The sequence below is a fragment of the Procambarus clarkii genome, chromosome 30, assembly GCF_040958095.1.
Source record: "Procambarus clarkii isolate CNS0578487 chromosome 30, FALCON_Pclarkii_2.0, whole genome shotgun sequence".
Taxonomy (NCBI): domain Eukaryota; kingdom Metazoa; phylum Arthropoda; class Malacostraca; order Decapoda; family Cambaridae; genus Procambarus; species Procambarus clarkii.
The window spans coordinates 14,745,468-14,772,384 of NC_091179.1; the positions used below are offsets into that span (position 1 = coordinate 14,745,468).

At 40.1% G+C, this 26,917-nt stretch overlaps 2 long non-coding RNA genes across 8 annotated transcripts; one reads left to right on the forward strand and one right to left on the reverse strand.

Annotated features, from left to right (window-relative positions):
* Positions 1-2,222: 2,222 nt before the first annotated feature.
* On the reverse strand, positions 2,223-26,729 carry LOC123765501 (uncharacterized). The gene is made up of 4 exons (XR_011230031.1): positions 26,453-26,729; positions 12,166-12,296; positions 9,391-9,533; positions 2,223-2,458 (listed from the first exon to the last, which is right to left on the reverse strand). It is a non-coding gene; the product is annotated as an uncharacterized lncRNA (long non-coding RNA).
* Positions 8,077-22,427, forward strand: LOC123765500 (uncharacterized). Of its 7 annotated transcripts, none has more exons than XR_011230030.1 (5): positions 8,077-8,250; positions 8,868-8,999; positions 9,195-9,536; positions 16,637-16,731; positions 19,747-22,427. It is a non-coding gene; the product is annotated as an uncharacterized lncRNA (long non-coding RNA). The 7 variants fall into 7 exon arrangements; XR_006773722.2 differs by having other exon boundaries at positions 8,081-8,250; positions 8,868-8,995; XR_011230025.1 differs by having other exon boundaries at positions 8,089-8,250; positions 8,868-8,995; positions 9,280-9,536.
* Positions 26,730-26,917: the final 188 nt, after the last annotated feature.

Genomic DNA, 26,917 nt, shown 5'->3' on the forward strand with positions numbered 1-26,917 from the left:
AAAAAGTTGATAGTGTTCTTATCTGCCGACAGATGGCATCAGCTGTATTATTATTATTTTAATAATATTATTACATTAATAATTATGTATTATTAGTACTTTAAACACTGATCTATACGTCTGGTAGCTTATAATAAGGTTTTATACCATGCTGGTATTAGGTAACTAGAATTCTGCAATTACTTTTTTTTTGTCTACTGTTGAGGATATGCAAGACAAATGTAAGGTTTTGAGGCTAAGTAACGAAGATAGTTACAAAATACGAGCCAGATGGTGTTGAGATTGCAAAAGGGATTATGATAAGAACTTAAGCCAAAAAATCATTGCATAAATGTACGCAAATATGAGACTGGGATTTATTTCTCGAAAAGTTAGCAATAAAATACGCTTTCTACTTCTTTATTTTTAAAATTAAGACCAGGGATTCTGTCTAACGAAGCTGCAAGCTAAAACACCGCTATCCTATAATGTTCATCTGTAGCTTGACCCTAAATACTCGTTTATTAAACGAATTTATTGTTAGAGTTCATTAGGAATCATTTTTGTTGAAGGCAGAGTTTCCAACAAATACCTTCCTGTGATTGGCTGTTGCGGGGAATGCCACCGCTTATATGAATAAAATGCAAAATAAGAAATACATCCTTTTGCTCAATAACCTTGTTGTTGTACAAAAGAACAACAATTTCTGTTTTATACAAGACAGAAATTTCCATCTAACTGAATAATGTAGACCAATAAGAGGGCGGAGGCATTGTATCGCCGATATTATTTGTGTGAGGCAACCCCCACTGATGACGTCACAAGTTAGGTAGCCAGCCCATGTTTCTGTAACACTCGTTACATCCTGCAGTATTTAATTATCACTATATTAATACTTTTAAATACTTAACATTTCCTTTTTTAGGTAGATTAAAGTTGAAGCAGAATGTCATAAGCAAGGATGGTGTGCTGAATAAAGATGATTTATTAAGTGGATGGAGCCTTTAGCTGATCCCTTCCTGTGATTGGCTGTTGTGTGAATGTCAACAAAGAATATCTACCAATGATATGCCATTTATTATGCACCCCATACCATCTGTGGGCGGAGCTTGGAACCTCCTACCCGAGCGCAACAACCTGTTGTTGCTGTTTGGCTATTTATAGTGCGTTGGAAAAAAAACAGATGGCGTTAGTTGTATTTTGTAGGAGGATTTGTTATAAGTGTAATTTGATGTCAACAGATGGCGTAAGCTGTATCTTATGGCCACTGTTGACCTGCCAGTTGATGGTGTTCTCTTCTGCCGACAGATGGCATCAGCTGTGTTATTATTACTTCCGAATTCCCTTTAAACACTGATCTACAAATCCCTTGGCTTATGATAAGATTTTATACCATTTATGATAAGCATTAGATAACTGGAGTTATGCAATTACTTTTATTTATCAACTGTTCAGGATATCATCATATAACGTATGGTTAGGACGTACTGCTCTCGATTGATGAAGATTAAGCCACCCAAGAGGTGGCACGGGCATGAATAGCCCGTAAATACTGCTCTCGTAATATTATTCAGGGGGGTGGGGGAACTATCAAGTGAAAGCGCCGAGCCATTACGACTATATAGCACTCGGAACGGATCAGGATACGGATTTGGGATGGAACGGGGGAAAGGAATGGTGCCCAACCTCTTGGGCGGTCGGGGATTGAACGCGGACCTGTAGGAAACGAGACCGTCGCTCTACCGTTCAGCCTAAGTGGTTAAGCGTAATATTATTAAAACAACAATTTATGCATGTAATAACAGCATTTCACACTAAAAATACTTGATATTGAAAATTGGTAGTGAATTCCAATCTTAGGAATCTCCTATGACTAAACTGTACTTTTTAATAATTTGTATGTACTTACTACATATTATTAAATTATTAAGTGCTTACTATAATAATTAAATAAATTATTTTATTTAATATTTAAATTAAATTATAAAATAGGTAATAATAAATCATTGTGTAGGGGGGACAGGCAGCCAGTGTGTATATATACATATTAGGCTTATACCAAGGTGCCACAAAGGTGCCAAATTAAAGACTGGGTGCTGCCGGGGCGGGCCCACGGGCTACTGGCGGCCCTGGCCAGGCTGAACTTCCGCGCCCTTATAATCACCAATGTTTAATAATCTTCACAGGGAGAAACAACTGTAAATATAGGAATAGTTTATTACAACATACACGGTATAGAAAACAGCTCGGAAACTAAGGAAATAAAGCTGCCGAAAAAACATTAAAGTCCATTTCAAGTTCAAGTATATTTATTGTCGGTTCGTTCATGCTAGGCTTGCAGTTACACAACTGGTCGGGGTCCGCTTACACAACTGGTCGGGGTCCGCTTACACAACTGGTCGGGGTTGGCTTACACAACTGGTCGGGGTCCGCTTACACAACTGGTCGGGGTTCGGGGTGCACAATAAACCACCACTCACTGGTTGAATAGAGGATGCTTAATGAACTATCCACCTCTGGCGGCAAAAAATCAATATATATATATATATATATATATATATATATATATATATATATATATATATATATATATATATATATATATATATATATATATATATATAATATGTGTGTGTGTATGTGCACAAATAATATTAATAAAACAATTAACATCGTGTAGTGTACTCTATATATCAAAATATATTTGAAACCCATATCATTCACTAAAAAAAATTGGGCTACTCTAATTACAAATTCACTACTTTTAGACCGTCAGCTCGCTACTTTCAGCAATTTAGATCTGGCAACCCTGCACCCCATACCCATCCTGTGAGCGGTAGCGCAAAAAGCATTACAGAGGGCACAAAAGGTCTTTAACAGACCTCATCTTAGATTATTACATAAACAATTTCATCTATCCTTCACACCTTATAGTTACAATGTCAGCTAGTTACAGAGAATGTTCTATTTCAAGAGCTATATATTTACAGTAAGTCATTATACATTAATGGTAGGTCTTATCGCTAATGCATAATAGTTTGACCAATGGAGATATTACAGAGTCATGGAGGAGCTTCTGTTTATTATTAGTCTTAACAATACACTACTTGTTTCTTCATCTCATATGTCGTTTATCTACTGGAAGCGAAATATGGATACAGTGCAAGGATTTCAGGTATAAGATAGATTCCTTGGCAATAAGATAGGTTGCCATATCATACAGCGTGAGCTTAGATTTATCTCTAAATGGCTCAATTTTACTACAGTCCAAGATATAGTGCTCGAGTGTGTGTCCCTGTCTTTGTCCACACACTTTACTTCATCTAGATCCCTATACAAGCCGAACTGCCAGAGATACTTGTAGCCAAGTCTTATACGAGCTGTGACAACATCGGTTAGTCTACTGACTTTGTTACTTGCCCCATACACATATTTTACTTCACACATTTCATTGTGATGAACAATGGACCTGCTAGTTCCAGTTTGCACTGTTCTACTTTCTTCAAATCCATCCAGGAGTTCTCGTCTAATGACACTTTTAAGGGACGTATTTGATAACTCAAGATTCCGTTCAATACTGTCTTTATTTACTGCAGCCTTAGCAAGGGCGTCAACTTTGTCATGTTCCTGCATGCCAATGTGAGAAGGAATCAACAACATTTTTATATTTACCCTCTTGCTAAGTATTCTTATATATCTACGTCTAGCTTCTGAGACAAGCACGTTATTACTTGATTGCAAACTGTTTATTGCTCGTAGTGAGGAGAGGGAGTCGGAAATAATTAAGCTGTCTATTTCAGTGTTGTCAATAATTTCGAGTAATCACCACCGGGTGATTACTGTACAGTGCTAGACTGTACCTGGTGGTGATTTCAGTGTGGATCTCGGCACTTCAACAGTTGTTTGTTGTTGTTGTTGGGTTAGAGGCAGCCACAGCACAGGGCCATATGAAGCCTGTCGTTCCCGTGTAGCGGGAAATAACTGGGTCAACAGTTGTTTACGTGTGGGAGGTGTTAAATAAATAATAAATAAATAAATAAATGTTTATTCAGGTAAGGTACATACATACAAGAGATTTTACAAAAAATTATAGATTTATAGATAGAGCTAGTACATACAATGCCTAAAGCCACTATTACGCAAAGCGTTTCGGGCAAAAACGATACATGGTTAGTTGATACATGACAATGTACGGTGTTCAGGGGTAAGGTCACAAGGTGAAGGGGGTCAGGAAGTGGCTACTTGAGTTGTCTCATAACACATTACTTTTTCTCAGTCCCGTGTGTAACTTTATTAGAGAAGTTGAGTCACCAGTGTCTACATTTTATTGTGTATTCGTGACTATTTATTTCCGGAGTGTTTCCAAATGTTGCTCTGTGATTTGCAGAGGGTTCACTAGACAGGATTTGGTTGAATGCCAAGACATTGCTAGAGTTCAAAATTCAGCTGGAAAAATTGGGGGACCTTGACAAACCGCCGGGTTCTTGTCCCTGTTGAGGCCACTAGAGAGATGGTGGCCCCCAGATAATTTCAGGTACAGTAAATTATCATTTACGCCATGAGCCAGTTAAGCTACTATGAGTCCTGATAGCTTAACTGGACTCATGGTTCTCGACTCCCAGTTCGAGAACTGGTTCGAGAACTACAGTTCATTCTCGACTCCCAATCGAGAATTCCAGGTTCGAGTCTCAGGCGGGACAGAAAAGTTTTGGCGCGTATCCTATCACCTAATGCACCTGTTCGGCTATTGTAAATAGGCACCCAGGAGTAAGTTTGTTATGGGGTTACATCCCGGAGAGGGGCAATAGGTCTACCTTATGGGGCATCTCGATATAAGCCTAACATGCACACACGCACACATTCAGGTTCTCGCCTTGGAGCCTAAAATAGGTTGTTGAAATGCAGTGCAAGTTAGTCTCGGTGATCTCCAGTGCAAGGAGTCACGTCATGCCAGTGTCCTTATCAAGTATACTGTATAAAGTACTGAAGAAAATAATGACAAAGATGGCGGAACATAAACTCAGGGAAGTTGTGCTGCTGCTGCTAGGCTTTTACAATAGTTTAGTTCGTTTATTATGTACCCCATACCCATCTTGTGGGCGGTAGTGGAAAGGGTTACAGAGGCACATAATGGGCTCAGGGACTGAACCCCACAATTCATGCAGCTAAGCAAGTTACAATCTTGATGAGCTAGTTAAAAAATTCAATGAACATCATCACATCAACAATGGATTCGAGATCGACCACAAGTACAGTTTCTAAATTAAGCAACTGACATATGTGGAGAGCTAGTGTCACAATTGATATGTTTGTCCTACACACCGCCCCCCATCCAGTGGGCGGCGGTGGATAGGTTACAATCACTTAGTTACTACCTACAGTTAGCAAACTGGGGATATTTGGCTAAAATTCTTGGTAGCAGATCATATTTAATGAAATATTTACACATCTCTGGAACATTTGTTATAGATAGAATGACTGAACAAAGAAAAGGCGAAAAGCAAGCCACCTGCATTTACATAGATTGTCAAAGATTTGACTCTGCCCTATATAAGACGCCTGTAACAACTGGAAGGTTACGGGCTCACCATAGCCCGTGCTACATGGACACTTCGTCCTGAGTAGCTAAATCTTTAACAACAACAACAACAACTGGAAGGTCCAGGCACCACTCCTGTGCCAGGTAAATCCACTACGGACTCACCATAGCCCGTGCTACTTGCCCCGCTCCTGTGCCAGATAAGTTACGGGCTCACCATAGCCCGTGCTACTTGGAACTTGTTCCGAGTAGCTGAATCTATAACAACAACAACAACAACAACAACTGAAAGGTCGCATGCTACTAAGCTTGGTATTATAATAATAATAATAATATTTTTTCAGGTAAGAGTAAATAGATACTAAATGAGTTACGAAACAGAATGTTGGATTTGTAGATAGAGCTAGTATATACTATGCCTAAACCCACACTAACACTCAGTTACAGCCCCGCTCCTGCGCCAGGTAAGTCTACTACGGGCTCACCATAGCCCGTGCTACTTTGGAACTTTTGTTCTAAGTACCTGAATCTAAAACAACAACAACACTAACACTCGTACCGTTTCGGGGAGGAAACGGTGGGCAAACTACTGCACCTAACAAACAGGAAACTCGTGTTCGGATAAATGGATTTCAACGGTGCATGAGGATGCAGGCCATCCTTCTGTTAAGGTAGTTCTTATAGTAACAATGACGACCATCGTACATATATTGACACAAAAGGAAGTTAGAAAGTAGAAATTGTTACTATTGAATTTGAACAAACCGGAAAAGGTTTTTACACCAATGTTTCAAATAAAACCTAACCTAACCTTCCTCGGTATTTGAGGTCTAATGTAGTACATATATGTGCTGAAGTAGGCCTAGGAATATTTAAATTCGGTTTTTAGCTTTATTTTTAGGGGACTCTATACAGTGAATAGTACCAAATTCTACTATCTAATTGTTCATTAGATAGTGGATTGTCCATTAGTATGTACGATGGTCCACATACTTACAAAAAGTACTATCTAAATAGGAGGATGGGAACAAGATTAAGGAGACCAGAGGAACAAACAATAATGCACGGGAGACATCTCCCGTCACGCAGGGTGCAGTCGCACCTCCACAGATCTCCAGTATCATCTCTTGATACTGGTAATGGCTCAAAAGGGCCACCACTTACGGGCTATTCATGCCCGTGCCACCTTTTGGGTGGCTTAATCTTCATCAATCAATCAATCAATCTCATGCATACATGTACATATACATACGTATACATATATACATACACATACATATTTAGCCACCCCACACAAATACTCACATCGGTAGGTCCTTAATCTTAACAGATAATTTTAAATAGGTAATTTCTTGCAAATTTGAGATTATGTCTTCTGCTAATAATTCCAATAATTATAATTATAATAATTAAAAATGAAGATTATGTCTTCTTCTAATAATTCCGATAATTATAATTATAAAAATTCTTCTAATAAATATCTTCTAATAAATATCTTCTAAATAATTCTTCTAATAAATATCTTCTAAATAATTCTTCTAATAAATAATCTTCTAATATTCCTGAGTGTACAAAGTAGTTACAGAGCTGGAAGTACCTCATGCCATGTGGTCTGAAAGCACTGATAACGGGGCAATCATAGATATGATGTTGGATAGTATATCCAAGCTCTTGTTCACATAACAATTAGAATGTTCATCATCTGTGGGTGTAAGGAGATGTATGTATGTATGTATGTGTGTGTGTGTGTGTGTGTGTGTGTGTGTGTGTGTGTGTGTGTGTGTGTGTGTGTGTGTGTGTGTGTGTGTGTGTGTACTCACCTATATGTACTCACCTATATGTGCTTGCAGGATCGAGCATTGACTCTTGGATCCCGCCTTTCTAGCTATCGGTTGTTTACAGCAATGACTCCTGTCCCATTTCCCTATCATACCTAGTTTTAAAAGTATGAATAGTATTTGCTTCCACAACCTGTTCCCCAAGTGCATTCCATTTTTCTACTACTCTCACGCTAAAAGAAAACTTCCTAACATCTCTGTGACTCATCTGAGTTTCCAGTTTCCACCCATGTCCCCTCGTTCTGTTATTATTACGTGTGAACATTTGATCTATTTCCACTTTGTCAATTCCCCTGAGTATTTTATATGTCCCTATCATATCTCCTCTCTCCCTTCTTTTCTCTAGTGTCGTAAGGTTCAGTGTGTGTGTGTGTGTGTGTGTGTGTGTGTGTGTGTGTGTGTGTGTGTGTGTGTGTGTGTGTGTGTGTGTGTGTGTGTGTGTGTGTGTGTGTGTGTGTGTGTGTGTGTGTGTGTGTGTGTGTGTGTGTGTGTGTGTGTGTGTGTGTGTGTGTGTGTGTGTGTGTGTGTGTGTGTGTGTGTGTGTGTGTGTGTGTGTGTGTGTGTGTGTGTGTGTGTGTGTGTGTGTGTGTGTGTGTGTGTGTGTGTGTGTGTGTGTGTGTGTGTGTGTGTGTGTGTGTGTGTGTGTGTGTGTGTGTGTGTGTGTGTGTGTGTGTGTGTGTGTGTGTGTGTGTGTGTGTGTGTGTGTGTGTGTGTGTGTGTGTGTGTGTGTGTGTGTTTTTGTGTGCGTGTGCGCACGCATGCTTATAACTGGAGGCGACCGCCATTTTTAAATTCCCAGACGTAAACATTACTGTAAAGCAGGAAGGTGGACGTGTGTCTCCGCTCCGCCTGGGAGTTCCTGGGACACCTGTTGAGGTTTGCTCCCGGTGCTCCGTATGATTCCCGCGACACTTATTTTGTTTATAATAATAATTCATTTATATAACAGTACATACGTATATAGAATACAAGAACACGGGGACACTGAGGAGTCTCAGTGGTAAAGCACTCGCCCTTTGGCTTGGGTTCGTATCCAGGCCAGGGAGGATTGACTGGGCGCCAATCCTTCACTGTAGCCTCTGTTCACCCAGCAGTGAATGGGTACCTGGTTGTTAAAACAATTTGGCGGGTCGTATTCCAGGGGAAACATTAGGATTAATGACCTGTCCGAAACGCTATGCATGTTAGTGGCTTTAAAAGAATGTAAAACCTTGTGTATATGTTCTGAACCTTAATGGAATCTGACCCATATATCAATCAGGGTCAGACAATTAATAAAGACAATTAATTGTCTTTAATATTTTGCACAGAAGTCAATGATGTTACAACAATATATTAATACACATTAATTAAAAATGGCATTAATGCAGATTTTGTATTAATGCAAAAATATAATTAATTCAAGTTTTGTTGTCTGTGTGTCCAGGCAGACACTTCTATATTGATTTTCTGTGTCTCAATTAACTGAATTAGTTTTTTTCACAGATGAATAATTTGTTACTTTTTTGCAGTTTAAAATGCTGGGTACCCAGACAATGATTGTTCTGGAAGCCAATAGAAGAGGTGAACAACATCCGTATCACATAAAGTATTGACTTATGTGAGCTGGCAAAAGATGTACTTCTGTTTATTGTTAGATGTAGGTGGGAAAATGCATTGTTTGTTACATTACAGTACAGTATTTTGTACAATTTTGTTGCTATAAATTCTCTTTATATCACATAAAGAACACCAGACATTATATCTTATTCATTAAGTAGCTTTCTGTTTTGTACTATGTATATATAATACTATATTTTTTCCAGTCAGCCAGGTAGAGCTAGAATTTTTATTTACAGATATAAAATATGAGAAGATAGCTGTTAGAGCATTCAAATACTGAATTGCAAATTTACAAAGTTAACAAATGAACAAATCCACAAGGGTTGTGACGAGGATTTGAACCTACGTCCGAGATCATCCCAGACGCTGCCTTAATTGACTGAGCTACAACATGGTCAAAAGAGTTGAAACCAGAAGTTGTACCTAACTTACTTGGATCCTGCAGCCTCTACGAGAGAGAAACCATGGTTTTACACAACTCCCCCAATGCACTCGAGCTATGTCAGAGACGAAGTTAACATTTTCGCTGGCCCGGCGGGGCACCCAAATCGCACCGGAAAGTAGGCTGCGGATTCCTGGTGAGCACACAACCCAATGTTAAATTCATTCACACACCATGTTTATACTTAATAATAAGCCATTGCAAAAAAGTTGCATGACACTGTTTGCTTCATCCCACATACTCCATACAGTACAGTATAGTATTTTGGTTTTATGATGGAATATGCAGCAGTAGACAGTGAAAGTGTTAAGAAACTAGTGTAATCTCAAAAAAATTCTTAGGTGTCAAACAGTTGTAAGCATAGGGCAATTGGACAATATCAGTATTATGGCCCATAGTAAGATTTCAAGAACTAGACCATAATATACTGAATTTACCTAAAGGTCACTTAACACACTAGTGGTTTTGACAATTTAAAGATTTGACAACCTGATATCATACCCATAGGATACTTAAATTAGGCACCAAGACAAGGATTTTGTCACATGATTGTACAGTATTAGTATCATAACAATTAAGGTTGCTACTGGCAAAGCTAATACACTTAATGGGGGGGGGGGGTCTCTATTTCTCCTTCATAAGATCTTGAGCACCACTGTGTAGTTGAATTAAAGGATGAGGCATACCTTCATATTTCAAGGTATTTTTCTGGGCTTTTCCCTCAGTTGCTTCCCTGAGCTTATGCACTGGGCATTGAAGGTCATATGAATAAACACAGGCAGACTCATTGCCTTTCAAGGACATGGACATGTGCAGTCTGCAATTGCTGTACTGTATACTGAGGTAAATTACCCTAACTGCAATTAAAGGAGACTATAAGACACCCAAACTCCCTACAAAAACTATTTTGTTAACAGTGCGGAGCAATCAAAATACAACAAAAATTACTAAACAAGCAGCCCCAATAATTCGCCCCATCCACCACCAGATGACACACAGTTAGCTACTAGTCCAGACGACAATAATTCGGCATCCAGCGCGTTTGGAAAAAAGATAAGTGTTCGGAATTTCATTGAACCTCGGTCCTGCACAAGGGTTACATGCTATTTATATTTTGCAAATGTGTATGTTGTTCACAATGCATGTCTCGTTACCACTATCTGCCTCAGTTGTTAAGCAAGACAATCTTCTTTGATGCTGTCAGCAACTGCAGTTCTCTGCTAAAATTTGTTTTTCTTGAGAATTTAAGTTCCAACTGTTCAACTCCTTTTTCAGTCAACCTGAGATCATGTAGTGCTTTGGGACTTCTTATTAACACGACCTATATCTGAGGAATGATTGCAACTGTGGTTAATCTTAATTATGTTTTGCTTGCTTCAGTGTGTGCATAGGTTTGACACCTTGCACCATTGCCAGGTTAGTGCTGAGAGCAACAATGATTGACATTTTGTCTTGTCTATGCCTGCTCACATCCTTCCAAATCTGAGTGATGGAGCTGCATTGTTTTTGTCGACTTGTAGGATCTTTTGCCAGAACGTCTCGCCTCTTAGCTGTTCGGAGTGGTGTTCCAGGTACCGTGTCAAAATGGATATGTACCTCATATTTCTGCTGGGACACTTTGCTCATCATTTGTGTGCTCTTCTCTTTAACCTGAACTTTGCACCCACGGTCCTCACCAGACTAATGTTTGTAGCCTTTTAGAAGCTTCATCTCCAGGGGGGATCTGAGTGCTGGCCTTCCCGGATAACTGGTTGGTTTTGCCTCTCAGGCATGCTGATTTTCTGTTAGCTCTAGGGGTCACATTCTTCATGTTCCCGCTCCTTTTGGGTTTTTATTAAATGTTGAACAATTACTGTTTGCGCCAGCTCAATAACTTCAGTGATTGGGGCTAGTCTGGGATACTAGTCATCCTTGCTGCCCATGGGTGGCTGGTGATTGGCAGGTACCGACTTTCCCATTATGAATTTAAATGGTTCTTAGAACACCACAACTTTGCCTACCAGTACATGATCTACCCAGTGGGCTGGGTGTGGCTGAAGACCTATTTCTGCTTTTTGTGGTGGTCAGTGCTTCAGGACAATGTAATGTAGACTCTGAGAGGCCTGTGACATTATAATCTCTACACACATACACACACACGTATGACAATAGCATGATATATCAAATGAACATGTCATGTTAATATATTACGCTAATGGGATATCTGTGTGTATTGAAGTAAGGGCATAGAGGTAGAATATCTGGTTGACAGAGCCCGAGTGCATGGGGGAATTGTGTAAAACTCCAATTGTGCTTCTGAGAAGCTTCGAAATCTTCGTGAGGGCAGTAGCACTCCAGGTTGCAATTCTTTTACCATGTCGTGGTACAGTTGACTAAGGCGCATCTGGGAACATCCCGTGCATAGGTTCAAACCCTCGTCATGGCCCTTGTGGATTTGTTTATTTGTTTAATCTCTACTTTCCTCTCTAAGTGTGTCTAAGTTCATTTCTGTAGCATCCATCAGCTCTTCCCCTCAAGTTATACACAGACAGCTCATACTGAATCCTGTCATGTCTTATCATTCAGCTTTGACATAGCATCTCCCATTAGCTTTTGGTATTGATCTTGCCTCAGCACCTTTTGTTTAGCTCAGTCAAGCTTTCTTACACTTGCAGCTGGCTCATGTCCCATTAAAGGCCAGCCTTATCCTTGGATAAAATTCTTGATATTCTGTCATCTCCTTTTCTGGAAGACACTGTTCCAGATGGCATTTCCCTAATTCTTACCTCTGAATATCATGTGGTTGAGTTGTTTGCTCAAAGTACAGTATTGTGTTCCCTGTTCTTTTTTGCCCAGACGACTGGTTTCTTGGGTTGCAGATTTTCCACTCTTGGTTCAAGAATTAGTCGCGCATATTCTGTAATAATAATAATAATAATAATAATAATAATAATAATAATGATAATAATTCATTGTGTCGGGACAGGCAGGCAGTGTGTAATCATACATGTTAGGCTTACATTGAGGTCGGTCGGTTCCCCTCCCCCCTAACCCCCAGTAGAATTACTGATCCTGCCCAGGATGCAACCCCACAACATGCTGACTAACTCCTGAGTACATACTTACTGCTAGGTAAACAGAGGCATTAGGCAATAGGAAATGCACCCAACCATTTCTTTCCTGTCCGGGATTCGAACCCGGAATTCTCGATTGTGAGTCAAGAACGAACTCGACTGGACTACCAGGACCCAAGCCTGTTCCAGGCTTGATTTGTGCATCCCAGTGTACACCATACTTTTAGTTCACACTGGGATGTGCAATAATCAAAGTTTTGCAAATAGGAACATTTATATTTTTGCCAATATTTTCCATACATTTTCTAAAACTGGTAGAATTTTATTTGTTATTCACTTATCAGGCAGCTATGGGAGGGAAAAAAAATTGTTCAGCCCCCATGTGCACTGATGTACTGAGGTACCATGTGCACTGCACTGATTATAGCAACCATTGTATAATGTGGTATTAGACAATGAATGTGTACATAGTTTTAGGGTTGCAAACGTTGTCCAAACAGTTGCTGGTTTTGGTGCACTGTTTTTTTCCTTCAATACTCTATCATTCTTGTATATCCAGACTCCCCTCTGCCTCTATTAAGGGGGACCCAAATTCTGGTTCTAGTCTCCGGTAGGCACTTGTGATCTGCTAAGAGCTTGGTGTGGCACCCAAGGTTTGGGAGGTTCCAGGTGGGTATCTCATGGAGCCATGAAGAGACCTACCAGAAAGAGACATTTCATCACATTCAATGCTGAGGTTTCTCCCTGCATAGAAACCACATACAGATATTTCTTATTTCCCTATTTGGAAGTACAGTAATCTGTTCAAGAGTTGCAGCTGTTAGCAGGGACAACTTATGGTGATGGGGGGTATAGGGATAAAACAGGAGGTTCACGGCTTGGTTTAATCTGTTGGGTAAGCTGGTGCTTATCCAACAATGACTAAAGGGTAATGAGATCTAGAACTTATTTTACCTGCATCCTTCCCATTTTTCTTGGCTTGCTAATTATATTCATGAATGTTCAAGTTCCCGTCTGGAGGAATTACTGGTAAATACCTGAAACTAGCTCGCTGAAATAGCTTCCCACTATTGAGTCACATCTGTGACTCAGTTGTAGGAGTCTTGTTGGACTATCAGGGACCAGAGGCAGAACCTGGCCCCCTCCTCATAGAGGCACAGAGCTGGCAATTGTTACGATCACCCCACAATAAGAAAGTATAAAAAAAGTAAGTGAAGCAATGCCAATAACTGTGCAGCTCACAAAAATGAAGCACTGAAACAGTCAACAGACTTTGCAAATGATTCACGCAAATCCTAATGGTTCACTTAAAGCATAACTCAAACTCCCCCTAGTGTGCAAAGCTACCAATAGTTAGCATACCTGGGGCTTCCAGCTTCAGCCTTACCCTTCACCCAGTCCTGTCACGGATATCAGACCTGTCTGACTTTTCTGAATCACCTCATCATAGTGAGTTACAATTACACACAGAGATCACACTAACATGATGCATCAAATGAACAAATCCACAAGGGCCATGACCAGGATTTGAACCTGCGTCTTAGAGCATCCCAGACACTGCCTTAATCGACTGAGCTACAACAGGGTAAAAGAGTTGAAACCGAAGTTCTACTGAACTTACTGGATCCTGTAGCCTCTCCGAGGCACAAACGGAGCAAACTCTGTGTGTAATGATGTAAGGGCGAAGAGGGAGAACGGCCTATTGACATAGCTCGGGTGCAGGGGGGAGTTGTGTAAAATCCTGGTTTGTGCCTCGGAGAGGCTACGGGATCCAGTAAGTTCAGTAGAACTTCAGTTTCAACTCCTTTACCCTGTCGTAGCTCAGTCGATTAAGGCAGTGTTTGGGATGCTCCTAGACGCAGGTTCGAATCCTTGTCACGGCCCTTGTGGATTTGTTCACGAGTTACAATTCTTTTCCAAAAGACAAGTATAGGCCATCCTTTGAACTCTGTCCCTTGGGTGCCATATGCTTATGTGTCATTCTTTGTCTTTAGTATTTGCTTCACAAATGTGTTTTACAAGCCACATTTCTTGAGTGGACATGACATAATCTGCACTTTAAGCTGCATGTGTTTAGGATAGTCCTTCTCAAAATGCTCATTTAGAGTTGCCCATGCACTAATAGTGTACATCTCATGTGCCAGGTGAATACGGCAGGCTCACCATAACCCGTGCTGCTTGCAACTTTTTGTTCCTGGTAGCTGATTCTAAAACAGCAGCAGCAGCACCTATAGTATCTTCCATGGTGGGTTCTGGAGGTGATCCTGCTGGCTCCTTGGTGACCGGCTCAGCCTTGCCTTCTAGCTCTTCTGACGTGGTGTCCGAAAGCAGGCATTTCTTAGTGTCTTCACTTATTTCGTCAAATCAACCCAGCGATGTACCTTGCTGGTTCGACCTTCTCCACTGAATTGCTAGTCTGGAGTTCTTGACATGGGTTTACTACTATTTATACTGTGCATACATGGCTGAATTGGTGTCCCACCTGCATATTTTGTCATGGTGACAGCATGGAGTTTTCTGTTGCTCCTTTCTCCTCTGTCTCTGTCGTCTTTCTTCAGTGTCTGTTCTGGTGTTTGTCTTTGTCTTAGTGGTTTGTTGATTAGCATATCATGTTTAATACAGTCTCCTCCTATTTCTCAGCTTTGGCAGAACTGCCTTAATATCACTCGGTGTCAATACAGTACTCACTCGGCACTGTTTTGCAAATTGTCTCGAGCTTTATTTCACCCTCTAGCTGGCTTATACTCCTCCAGAGCCATCTTGGTCTCAATAGGATGCTGGTGTTTCTTTCCTTCCCTCAGTTTACAGTTGTCCCTTCAGTTCAGCATACCTTTAGGTGTAATGATATGCCTCGGTAGCTCCAGCTCGACACTGACTTGTAGCTGGGGTGGAAATCAGGAGCTCCTGAGATGCCACTTGTTAATAGCTTTGTGTATTAGGGAGTTTGAGCCATACTTTGAGTGAACTATTTGTGGAGTCTGTTAGCTGTTTCAATGCTTTCTTTTTGTGAACTATGCAGTTGTTTCCATTGCTTCACCTACTTGCTGGATATTTTCTCAGTGTGGGTAATCATAATAATTCCTAGATCTCTGTACCTCTGTGAGAGGGGGGGCCAGGTTCTGGCTCTGGTCCCCAGTAGACAACAGGACTAATATGATTATTGTGACTCAGTAGTGGGAAGCTATCTCAGCGAGTTAGTTTCAAGAAGCCATCAAGGCTCTACCAGAAAGAGGCATTTCATTACATTCAATGCTGATTTTTTCTTTAAGCTATGGATAAAAGGGGTTTCAGCAATGTATGCCTTCAATGCATTGTACAGAATACAAGAATTTCCTTGCATTAATAAGCACCTAGTTAAACAGAGTATGTCATCCCACAGCTGATGCCACTTGACTTATTATGTCATACATCATAACAATCAATTAGAAAATTAATTTTCTCTCTCCTATTACTACTTATAAATTATATAACTAAAAAATAACCAATTCTTTAAAGAATTAATTGAATTAACATCATTAATTTGAATTTATAAACATTTATAAACAGATAGCCTTAAATGTGCAATGAGTAAATAATATACGAGTTTTCTCCTTAACTCTGGAGGTGGAGGGAGGTTTTTACACCATTACACACCATTACACAGATCAAGGCTAACTAGAGAAAGCTGCCAAAGAAATATAAGAAAATTCACTTTCACAAACAGTGGTAAACGGCTGGAACAAGTTAGGTGAGGTGGTGGTGGAGGCCAAAACCATCAGTAGTTTCAGACAATTGTATGGCAAGGAGTGCTGGGAAGATGGGACACCATGAGCGTAGCTCTCATCCAGTAACTATACGTAGGTAGTTACACTTGTGTAATTACTAAATGGTGCCATTGTTTTTACGCAGCCTAAATATTGCTTTGCTGCTGTTCAAAACTTTGCAATTTCTAAATCAGGTCGTGTCTGCCTCACACTTCAATCAGAGAGAAGTGATAACCCATACCCTTAACTATTTATATATTGTGGGCATGATAGATATGTTGGTGGCAAACACAAGGGGTTAGATGAGAAAGGTTACAAGGTATGACAATACCAATATATCATATAAGATCATACGATCATTATTCATACAATTATTTATAAGAGATAATTTGGTGAAATAAAATATAATTATAAATTCAATCTAATAGTGACTTTGCCAGCAGGAAGGTGCTGATCCAGCAAGTTCTCCCATCAAATGGACGCTGAGCAGCCATATTGTCGATCATATGTTGAGGACTTCATATTCTACCTGCCAGCTAAGCTCTTAAGTTATAAATAGTTTAGACAGTCCAGTGATCATATATAAATTAGACAAATTTAAATAGAAACAAACTGGTTTACCCAGGGAAATAAATTTAATATCTAAATCAAATCTGAGACTACGCTCAACAAGCTGGATGGTCTAAATATCAGTTACATTAGGCTAACTCAATTTAATTTGTATGGAAACTAAACAAAATATAATTCTTCATACAGTCCACCCTCTACCAATTAAAGAGACAATAATTATTTCTCCACAACTGATTCAATTTTCCTTTTGTGCTTCATGAGATGCAGGTTCGATGTTGGTGCTGCATTTTCGAGAATGTAGATTTTAAATCCTGTTTATTTTATTAAATACTGTTCCTATGTTTGTCAACATTAATTATGCTACTTACATTTACAGTATCCTGTTCACATGAGCTTCTAGTAATATTATTGGGATTATATCCACTCCCATGTCTGTTTCTCTTGTATCTTGTACAGTGGAACCTCGGTTGACAAATGCCCATCTTTACGAATTTTTCGATTTACGAGCTAAATTTTTTCGTAAAATTCGACTCGGTATACGAGCTTTGCCTCGCTTGCTGATTTTTTTATACACGTATCTTATAGATTTTTATACACATATTTAGGGAGCCGGTCGGCCGAGCGGACAGCACGCTGGACTTATGATCATGTGGTCCTGGGTTCGATCCCAGGCGCCGGCAAGAAACAATGGGCAGTTTCTTTCACCCTATGCCCCTGTTACCTAGCAGTAAAATAGGTACCTGGCTGTTAGTCAGCTGTCACGGGCTGCTTCCTGGGGGTGGAGGCCTGGTCGAGGACCGGGCCGCAGGGACACTAAAGCCCCGAAATTATCTCAAGATACTCAAGAAGAGTATGGGCTGACTGAGCGCATAGTGCACTTCAGTTTACCAGTGTCTCCCACCTAGTGATGACCACGCTTGAATTCTTTGTGAAGAATTTCATTGTCTTTTGTGCATTTTTGGTTTCTGAACATAAAAGTTCTTATATATTTCGCCATGGTCTCTGAGAGCATTTCAGAGACCATCATTTATGAAACAGCAAGGCTATTGCAGAAGATCTAATAAAGAAAACCCCTGGAACAAGTGATACAGAGATGAAAGCATTTAAAGCAAGCAGGGGATGGAGTGAGAAATTGAGAAATGTCTATAGACAGATTCCTAGTAAGACAAGCAAGCAGTGAGCCACTAAAAGGTCCTAATGGTATGCCTGCAAAACATAGGAGAGAGTACCTCTGAAATGTCATCAGTGTCTGATGTTATAATGGAATGGGACTCCCCCTTCCAAACACTAACACCTCTCCTCCTTCCCTAGAAACACAAACCGTAACTTTCTCTATTTTCTGCTTGTTACAACTTGTAATAAAGATGTTACATCTTGGCTTAACGTGTTTTTGACGTATTAGAACGTTGTTACAACTTGCTATATTGGTTGTTATAACTGGTTAGGTGGTGGTAAAACTTGTTCGAACGTTGTACCAATGTCATAGTTTCGGTGTGTGTTTGGCGGGTTCCCTTCTCACCATCTTCCATACACCAACATGTGTCCTCAATTAAGATAAGATATACTGTACTGTAGTACATAATATTAGTAGTATTATATATAAAATGTATTATGAAGTTAATATTTTGGGGAGTGTAGAACAGATTAATTAAATTTACATTATTTCTTGTGGGAAATTCGTTTTGGTTTACGAATTTACGGTTGACGAACCGTCTCTGGGAACGGATTAAATTCGTAAATGAAGGTAACACTGTAGTTGTCTTTTTCTTGTGCTGTAGTTACCTAAAGGTTTCCCATATCTTTTTTTCCCCATTGTCATTACCTTACATTTATTTGGATTGAATTCTATCAGATATTTATCTACTCAATCCTGGAGCTTGTCAAAGTCTTCTTGCAGTGCACTACTGTCCTCCTCAGTTCTTAGTCTCATCAACTTTGATGAGACTAAGTTCCTCAGCTGCAAACATTAAAATGTATGTGCTCACTCCATCTGATAGGTCATGTACATAAATAAGAAAGTGTAATAGTCTCAGGACAGGGCCACAGGAACCTCTCTTTCCACTCCTCTATAGTCTGTCATATCCCGACCTTGACCCTTTGTTTCCTGTCCATCAGGTACTCCCTTACCTAATTCAGTGTCCTTCCTGTTATCCCTGATTTTCTCTCCATCTTGAGTATTAATCTTTGTGAGGAACTGTATCAAAAGCTTTCTAATATTCTAGAAAGATGGAGCCTACCCATTCTTAATTCTCTGGCCTTATTTTGGCGACCTTGTAATAAAATTCAGACAAGTTTGTTAAGCATTATTTTATCTGAAATGGTTTAAAATTCTTTTCCTGAGGACGTTTTCCAGTAGTTTGAATCAGGTGCATGACACTGGTCTGTAGTGCTTCATGTTTGTTCCCTTAAATACTGGAACTACATTTCCCCTTTTCCTGATATCTAGAATATTCTCCAGTCTCTAGTAATATGCTGATCTATCCCTAGTGTTTTGCTGAAAGCTCTAATACAAAATCCCTGCATCATTCTTTAGTAAACACACTTACATCTAATCTGATCTTACTGCTTTTGCTACATCCAGCTCCTCCAAGTGTCTTTTTACCTCTTCTACAGTAACTTCAGTTCTGCCTAACGTTGCTTCTCACTGTCTGTTATCCTTGGACACTAATCTTGTTCTGGTTTGTAGAACTCCTGGAATGTCCTAAGTTCATCACACACTTCTTTGTCATTCTCCAAGTGTTTTTCTTCCTGTCTCGTAGTTCTGATGTACTTTACCTATGCCCCCCCCCAACCCTAATATCTCTGAACTTGGTCCTGATCTCCTGTAATATTGTGTCCTTATATTTATATTTTAAGTTTATTCTTATAGCTGTGCTTTACAATGTCTGTTCTTCAATAGAATATACATGTTTTTTATGCCAATTTTTATGAAAAGCAACTTTTTATATCACATTTATCAGAACTTTGTGTTTGTTTCCAGAAGCCAATGCTTGGCGTGATCACAAGATCCACAAAACAAGAAGCTTGCACGCTCACCATGGGGGAAGGCGTATCTTCTCTGCCGCTCCACTCCGTCCGTCACTACTGCATTCTGTTGAGGGGATTGCATCTGGAGTAAGCTGTCGACCAAAGCATCTATGTTTTAGGGCGACCTGCACCATGATGCACAAGGTCAAGGTTTGCTTCCAGGAGAACCACTCCCTCACCATGGCAGAACTTTAGACAAAAATCTCAACCATCGCTAACATCTCATTGGTTGACATCCTGGAGACCAGAGAAGGGGCGAATCTGATCTTCTCCAGTGATTTGTACCACAAAACACTGTTCGCCACCACCACCAAGACCACCCTGCTTGATGCCGGCCTCACCCTCACACCTCCATGATGCTTCTTGGCAGACAGAACTGTGTTTTCACTTTTTAGACAAGCTCAGATGGTTTTTACTATGAGATCCTCCATCATCTGCTGTTTTGCAATATTTTCTATTACACTATATCTATAACCGTATTTTGGAGATGTCAGTCCCTGAAGACTGGCTCAAGGTGGTGGTTCTTCCCATTAGGAAAACCCAGTACTCAAGAAGCTTTCCCTTATAATTTTCCTCCCATTGCCCTGACAATTTGTTTCTGCAAAGTTTTTGAATATATGGTTAATGTATGTTTCGTATGATTACTGAATTGCCATCACTATCCTTTCACCTCTCAATTTAGCTTTCTCAAGTGTTGCAACATGACTGATATCTTAGTGGACTTGGAGGTCAACTTTTGAGCTGACTTTGCTGTGAATTCCTCCATTGTTGCAGTTTTTTTGCCCTTGTAAATGCATATAACACCATCCCCCCCCTTCCCCCTCCCTTGATATAAAAAATTAACCCAACTACATTCTTTTGGCCTTTACAGCAGTCTCATTTTTACCTCAAAGCTTCCTCTCTCATCATTTATTTTAAGTGAGAGTTGATATTACTTTCCCACTCTTTTCAATAATATTAAGGTGTTCTCCAAGGTATTGAGTGTTTTGAGCACTTCTTTTCTTGGTTGCCCTAAATGGTCTCCCTTTCTCCTCTGGCATTTTCTCAGCTCTTTAGGTTGACAATCTCACTCTCTGCAATTGTAGTTACTACTTCTCTTACCTCCATTGCCAGCTCTAACTCCTGATCAATAATGAATTGTCTTGGGCCACCAATCGTAGATTCAAGTTCTCTACAACCAAGACGTGCAATGATTTTTATTTGAAGGCATATCATTCCTCGTCCCCCTTGTTATCACCGTTAAATCCCTGCTATTTTAGCATAAAGCCAAACTCTTGGTGTTAATCTTCAACACCCATCTATCTTGGTCATCCCCCATGTTGTTCACCGAGTTGAATGCTCTAAGGCCCTTACCTTACTTAAATTTTGTCCTGTACTTCCTGGGGAGCTGATAAATGTACACTTCTCTATTTGTACTTCTCTCTTGTACTGTCTGCACCTGATTGTGGCTGCCCCTCCCTCAACCTTTCATCTAAACACACTGTACCATACTAGATTAGCCTTGGCCCTGATGCCTTTCTTTCATCCCCACCAAGAGCTTGTATGTTGAAACTGGCATCCTGTCTATAGGATCATTACTACCTTTACTACCTCACACAGTTCCTGCAATATCCCACTCTTTCTTGTGCCATGGGCACGCACTCTCTTAGGCGCCTGACAGCTGGGTGGACAGCGCTTCGGATTTGCAGTCCTGAGGTTCCGGGTTCCATCCCCGGTGGAGGCGGAGACAAATGGGCAAAATGTTTCTTTCACCCTGATGCCCCTGTTACCTAGCAGTAAATAGATACCTGGGGGTTAGAGAGCTGCTACGGGCTGCTTCCTAGGGGTGGAGGCCTGGTCGAGGACTGGGCCACGGGGACACTAAGCCCAGAAATCATCTCAAGATAACCTCAAAATATCATCTCAAGATAGCCATACTTTGCCATCGCCTTTCAGGAGGGACCTGTTCCCTCATTCTCTGTCCACGTTTGCAATGTCTTCCTTGTGTTGTTTCTACCTTGCCCAGGTTGCATATTGGCCATACACGCTTAGTTCACGGACACTTAATGAAGCGCTGCCCTGCTCCTTATTGTTGTAACTGCATTGTCCCTCTTACAGTAGTGCATATCTTTGTTGAATGTCCTGACTTCCAGGACGAGCGTGTGTCTTCCTTTCCGACCGTCCCCCGCGGTCACTTGTCCCTCGATAGAATTCTTGGTGAATCAGATACTTTTGATATCGTTCGCCTTATGCATTTCTGTTCTCATATTGACATCCTCAGTAATATTTAGCGCCCTCTGATTATTCCGCACATTTAATAGTGCTACATAGCCTTCCTGGCTTGGTGCCTTCTTTGATAATTACTTACTTCCTTCTACCTTGCCCACATGGAGAGTACTGCTTGTGAAATTTTACTAGATGCTGGCCGACATGGTAAAGACATACCCCTCCTACTGTTCTGAAAATCCTTTAATTTTAACATTTTTCTTCTCGCGTTCCATATCTCTGTTTACAGATGGGTCGAAGTATGCTGACAGTGTTGGCTACACCACTGTAGCCAACACCATCTGCTACACCATTGTAGCATTGACTAATATATTGCTATTGTTGAAAAAAAAATATTTGAGATGTAAATAAAATTGACATTGACTTTTACGAAGCTGAGAAGATTACGTTATCCTCTTCTGCGCTTTTGTATTGTTTAGCTTAGCACAGTACTGTTCATGACAGTGTATACTATTCATAATACTGTACAAAGATTCTATCACTTTTAAAGTTAAGGTACACTCTTTTTAGACCTTCATTTCACATTACAGTGACCCTACTGCTAATTCATGTATGTACTCTATACATAAAGCACGGCACTTGAATAAAAAATGCCAACTCTCAGCTGTGATACATCTGTATAATTAAAACATATTTCTGTATTTACACTACAGTTTAGTGTATAACAAACAACCCATGTCACTACCAAATTAATAATATGACAGCACATTGATGAAGAAAAGGACCTCAGGGTTAACAACACTGCAGACCAGGCATGACAGAGTGGATCTCATTGAAACTTGAAAATACTGAACAATTTGGAGGGTGATGATCTAAACAATTCCTTCAAAAGGTCAGATGTAACACAAACAAGGAGCAATGATTTTAAGCTCAAGAAGCCACAATGCAGGAGATGCTTTTTCATCCAGTGTTATAAACTCGTGTAACTGCCTACCAGCCAAAGCTGTAAATACCACAAACTGTAAAATTTTAATATCTAGCTTGAAAAAATCGTTGAGCAAATTGGCGGAGGACCTCGACAAGCCGGCTTCGCGAGCGATTTTAGCCTGGGTTTGTATCCAGGCTGGGGAGGATTGACCAGGTGTCAATCCTTAACTGTACAAATCTGTTCACCCAGCAGTGAATGGGTACCTGGTTTGGCAGGTCGTATTCAAGGGAAAATTAAGATTAAGGACCTGCCCAAAACACTGTTAGGGGCTATACAAGAATTTAAGAACACTTGTATATCTAAATAAAAAATATAAGACTAATGTTACGACACGGCATGTCCACTAAACAAAAAAATTGCCATGCTATATACTATAAAAGGTATTTAAAAAGACAATTTTTTTGTTTCCTAATATTTTCTAAATGATAATTTGTAATTTGCTTCATTAAACTGTGTTTAATGTGGCCCCTGATAATTTTGTATTTTGTTTTATTAACAAGCTTGGGTAAACATAGCAGTGTGGTGCTGCCCTATTATGTACGAAAGATTACAGCGTGCAGATAAAAAACTAAGTTCATCTAATATCCCCATCTCACAGGGCCAAGATTCAGCAAGCATCTATTTACTGACCCCAGCCTAATTCTGGCAATTTACAATGTTGCACTGTCTAGTGGATGTTTTGTGCTGCCCATACATATAGTTCTTGGTTCTAAACATATGACATTTTATACTCTTGCCGTATTGGCATCCTTAGTGATGTTTAGCGCCTGTTGAATATCCTGAACCTTTGATGGTGCTACATAGTCTCCCCGAATTGCTTCCTCCTTTTGATAATTACGTTATACAGTCCTTGTGCTTTTTGGCCTTTAAATGTAAATGACTAGTCTTCTGCTATCTATAATTTCCTGAAATACTGTGGGGTTTTACAACAGAGATTGGAATGCCCAGATCTAACTCAATTTCAAGCTTATCACATGCATTTTTAGCTGCATTATCTGTGTCATCATGCTGGACAGCACCTATGTGAGATGGTATCCATACAAATGAGACAAATGAACATACAAATGGGCATTCGATGGGAAGCTGGTTTCATGGGTTTATAACCTTATGAGTGGAAAAGCATCTTTTTTTTTTATTTATTTTTTTTTTTTCCCGTCCAACATTGAGGCTTATTGAGCTTGAAACCGTTGCTCTTTGTTTGTGTTACATCTGACCTTTTGAAGTTGTCTATCAATATCCTCCAAATTGTCCAGTATTTCAAAAGTTTTAATGAGATCAGCCCTGTCATGCCTGGTTTGAAGTGTTGCTAGCCCTGTAGCCCTCAATTGTTCCTGATATGAGAGTCGGCTTAGTTTTGGAATGAGTTTTGCTGCCCGGTGTTGAACTTCCTCCAAGGCCGGTGTGTCTTTTTGAAAAGAGGTCTCCATGCTTAGATACAATAATCCAAGTGGTGACGCACCAAAGATTTATACAGTTTGATAACTACCTTCTTTCCTTAAAGTCAAAGGTTCGCCTAACTGTTCCCAGGGTTTGGGTGTACAGTATTTTTTTTTTATTTTTTTTTTTAGTGCAGCTCCCACTTCTGCAACTTTCGGTTAATGGTGGATTCTGACTAGGTTTTTTTTCTTTTCTTCATCAATCTGCTGCAAGGTAATGTTGTTAATTTGTACTTGGGCGTGAGTTGTTATGCCCTACATGCAAGGTCTTGCATTTTTCGATATTAAAAATTATTTGCCATTCTTCTGGCTATTTGTGTAGTTCATGTAGATCTCTTTGTAAGGCCTCAATATCCTACCACTTGACTATAAATATTAGTATCTGTAAATTTGATGATGTGGTTTGTAATATTCTCATCTGTGTCATTGATGTATGTGACAAGAAGGGTTGGTCCCAAAAAGGACCCTTGCATTTGCTACCTTCACTCGCCACATTTCTCCAATCTGATTCATTTCTGTTTAGGACTGCCCTTTGCTTTCTTTGTTTTAACCATTGCTTTATCCATTCTAGTATTTTACCATTTATTCCATGTGATTGTAATTTCTTTGCCAGTCTTTTATTTGGTAGCTTATCAAAAGCTTTATAGCGAAGTCCATGTATACTACATCTACTGGAAATATTTTGTCTGAATAGCTGGTTACCATTTTAAAAAATGTGAGCAGATTTGTAAGGTAGGATATAATTTGAACAAACCCATGTTGCGAAGATTTTCCTAGATTTTTCACGGTGAGATGGTGAATGGTTTTCTCCGTGTACTTGCAGATGTGTGAAGTCAAGCTGATCGGATGTTAGTTTTCTGCTGAGCTCCTACCTTTTATGCTGGTGTCGTTTGCAGCATATTTCCAATCTACTATCCTTTGGTCTGGAGATTTTCGGAAAATTAGTTTCAATTGTAGCCAGTTATTTTTGCAAGTTCCTTTATGACTTTGGACTAAATACCCTCCACTCCTTAGGCTTTTGAGCCTTGTATTTTGGCAATGCTCTTCCTGATTATGACAATCGTTTGTTTCACCTTCAAACATTTATGTGGGTATTGAGATGGTGTCTAATCTCTAGTGCGAGAAGTGATGCAAAGTATTCATTCACATGGTTGACTGCTCTTTCCTCATCCATTCTGACTTGGTTAGTCTCGTCTTATATGGGTCCTGTCGACTCCTTTGTTTTGGTTTTACTTTCTTATATAGGCTTATAACGACTTTGGATCTTAATTTATGTTTTGAGCACGTTTTCTTTCCTAGTTTCTTTTGGCTGATCTGATTTCCTGGGTGGTTGAATTTAACGTCCTTCTATATATATCCTAATCTATGTTTTTTTCATAGCATCTAATTTTAACAAACCCATCTTGCGTTGATTTTACCTGCATTTTGATACCTTTTCCTTCTCCAGAGGTTCCGTTTAGTTATTCGAGTGTTTTTTTTTACCACCTTACCTAGGGAGCCGGTTGGCCGAGCGGACAGCACGCTGGACTTGTGATCCTGTGGTCCTGGGTTCGATCCCAGGTGCCGGCGAGAAACAATGGGCAGAGTTTCTTTCACCCTATGCCCCTGTTACCTAGCAGTAAAATAGGTACCTGGGTGTTAGTCAGCTGTCACGGGCTGCTTCCTAGGGGTGGAGGCCTGGTCGAGGACTGGGCCGTGGGGACACTAAAAAGCCCCGAAATCATCTCAAGATAACCTCTCAAGATAACCTTTGTCATTCATCTATAGATCCCTTTCTTTTCGTTCTCCTCCTTGGCACATATTTTTGAACAAGTTCAGTGATGATATTTTATACATTTTTCCATGACGCTTCCATACCTCGATCACCTATTAGCTCCCTCCAGGTGTTTCGCTATGCCTCTCTCATTCCTTAATAGTCTTCTCGACGGTAATCTAGAAAGTCATCATCCTAGACCTTTACATGGGTTTCTATAATTGAAATCCATCTTAGAATATTGTGATCATACGAAGGGTTGAGCTTTTCCCCCTACCTGTATTTGATCGAGCATAGAGTCTGCCACATGCTGTGTGAGAAAGGAGTCCTGTACCAGATCAAGAAAGTGTTCTTTCTGGTTGTGATGTTAGATTTGTTCGCCAAACACTCCACTACTCCACGCCCAGGTCTGCCAACGGTTTTGGCTACTCCGTGGTCTTTCCTGACCAAACCCTTGTGTGTGCCTCCTACCCCCGGAGACTGGCATCTTCACGGCTGACCTGGATGCAATTCTGTATGCTCTTCGTCAACTGCTTTCCCGACGTCAACGTTCCTTTGTTATTGTTGTTGGCACACTCAGTGTTCGCATGAATCTGGTGTCATCTAACTTTATACATCCTGTGGTAGTCAAAACCCAGTAATTCCTATTTCTTATCTAGCAGATTTAAGATAATGAGAGTTATTTTAAAAGACCGTGTGTGGGCGCTGCTGCTATGGAGGTTACCGCATTTGTCCTATTTCC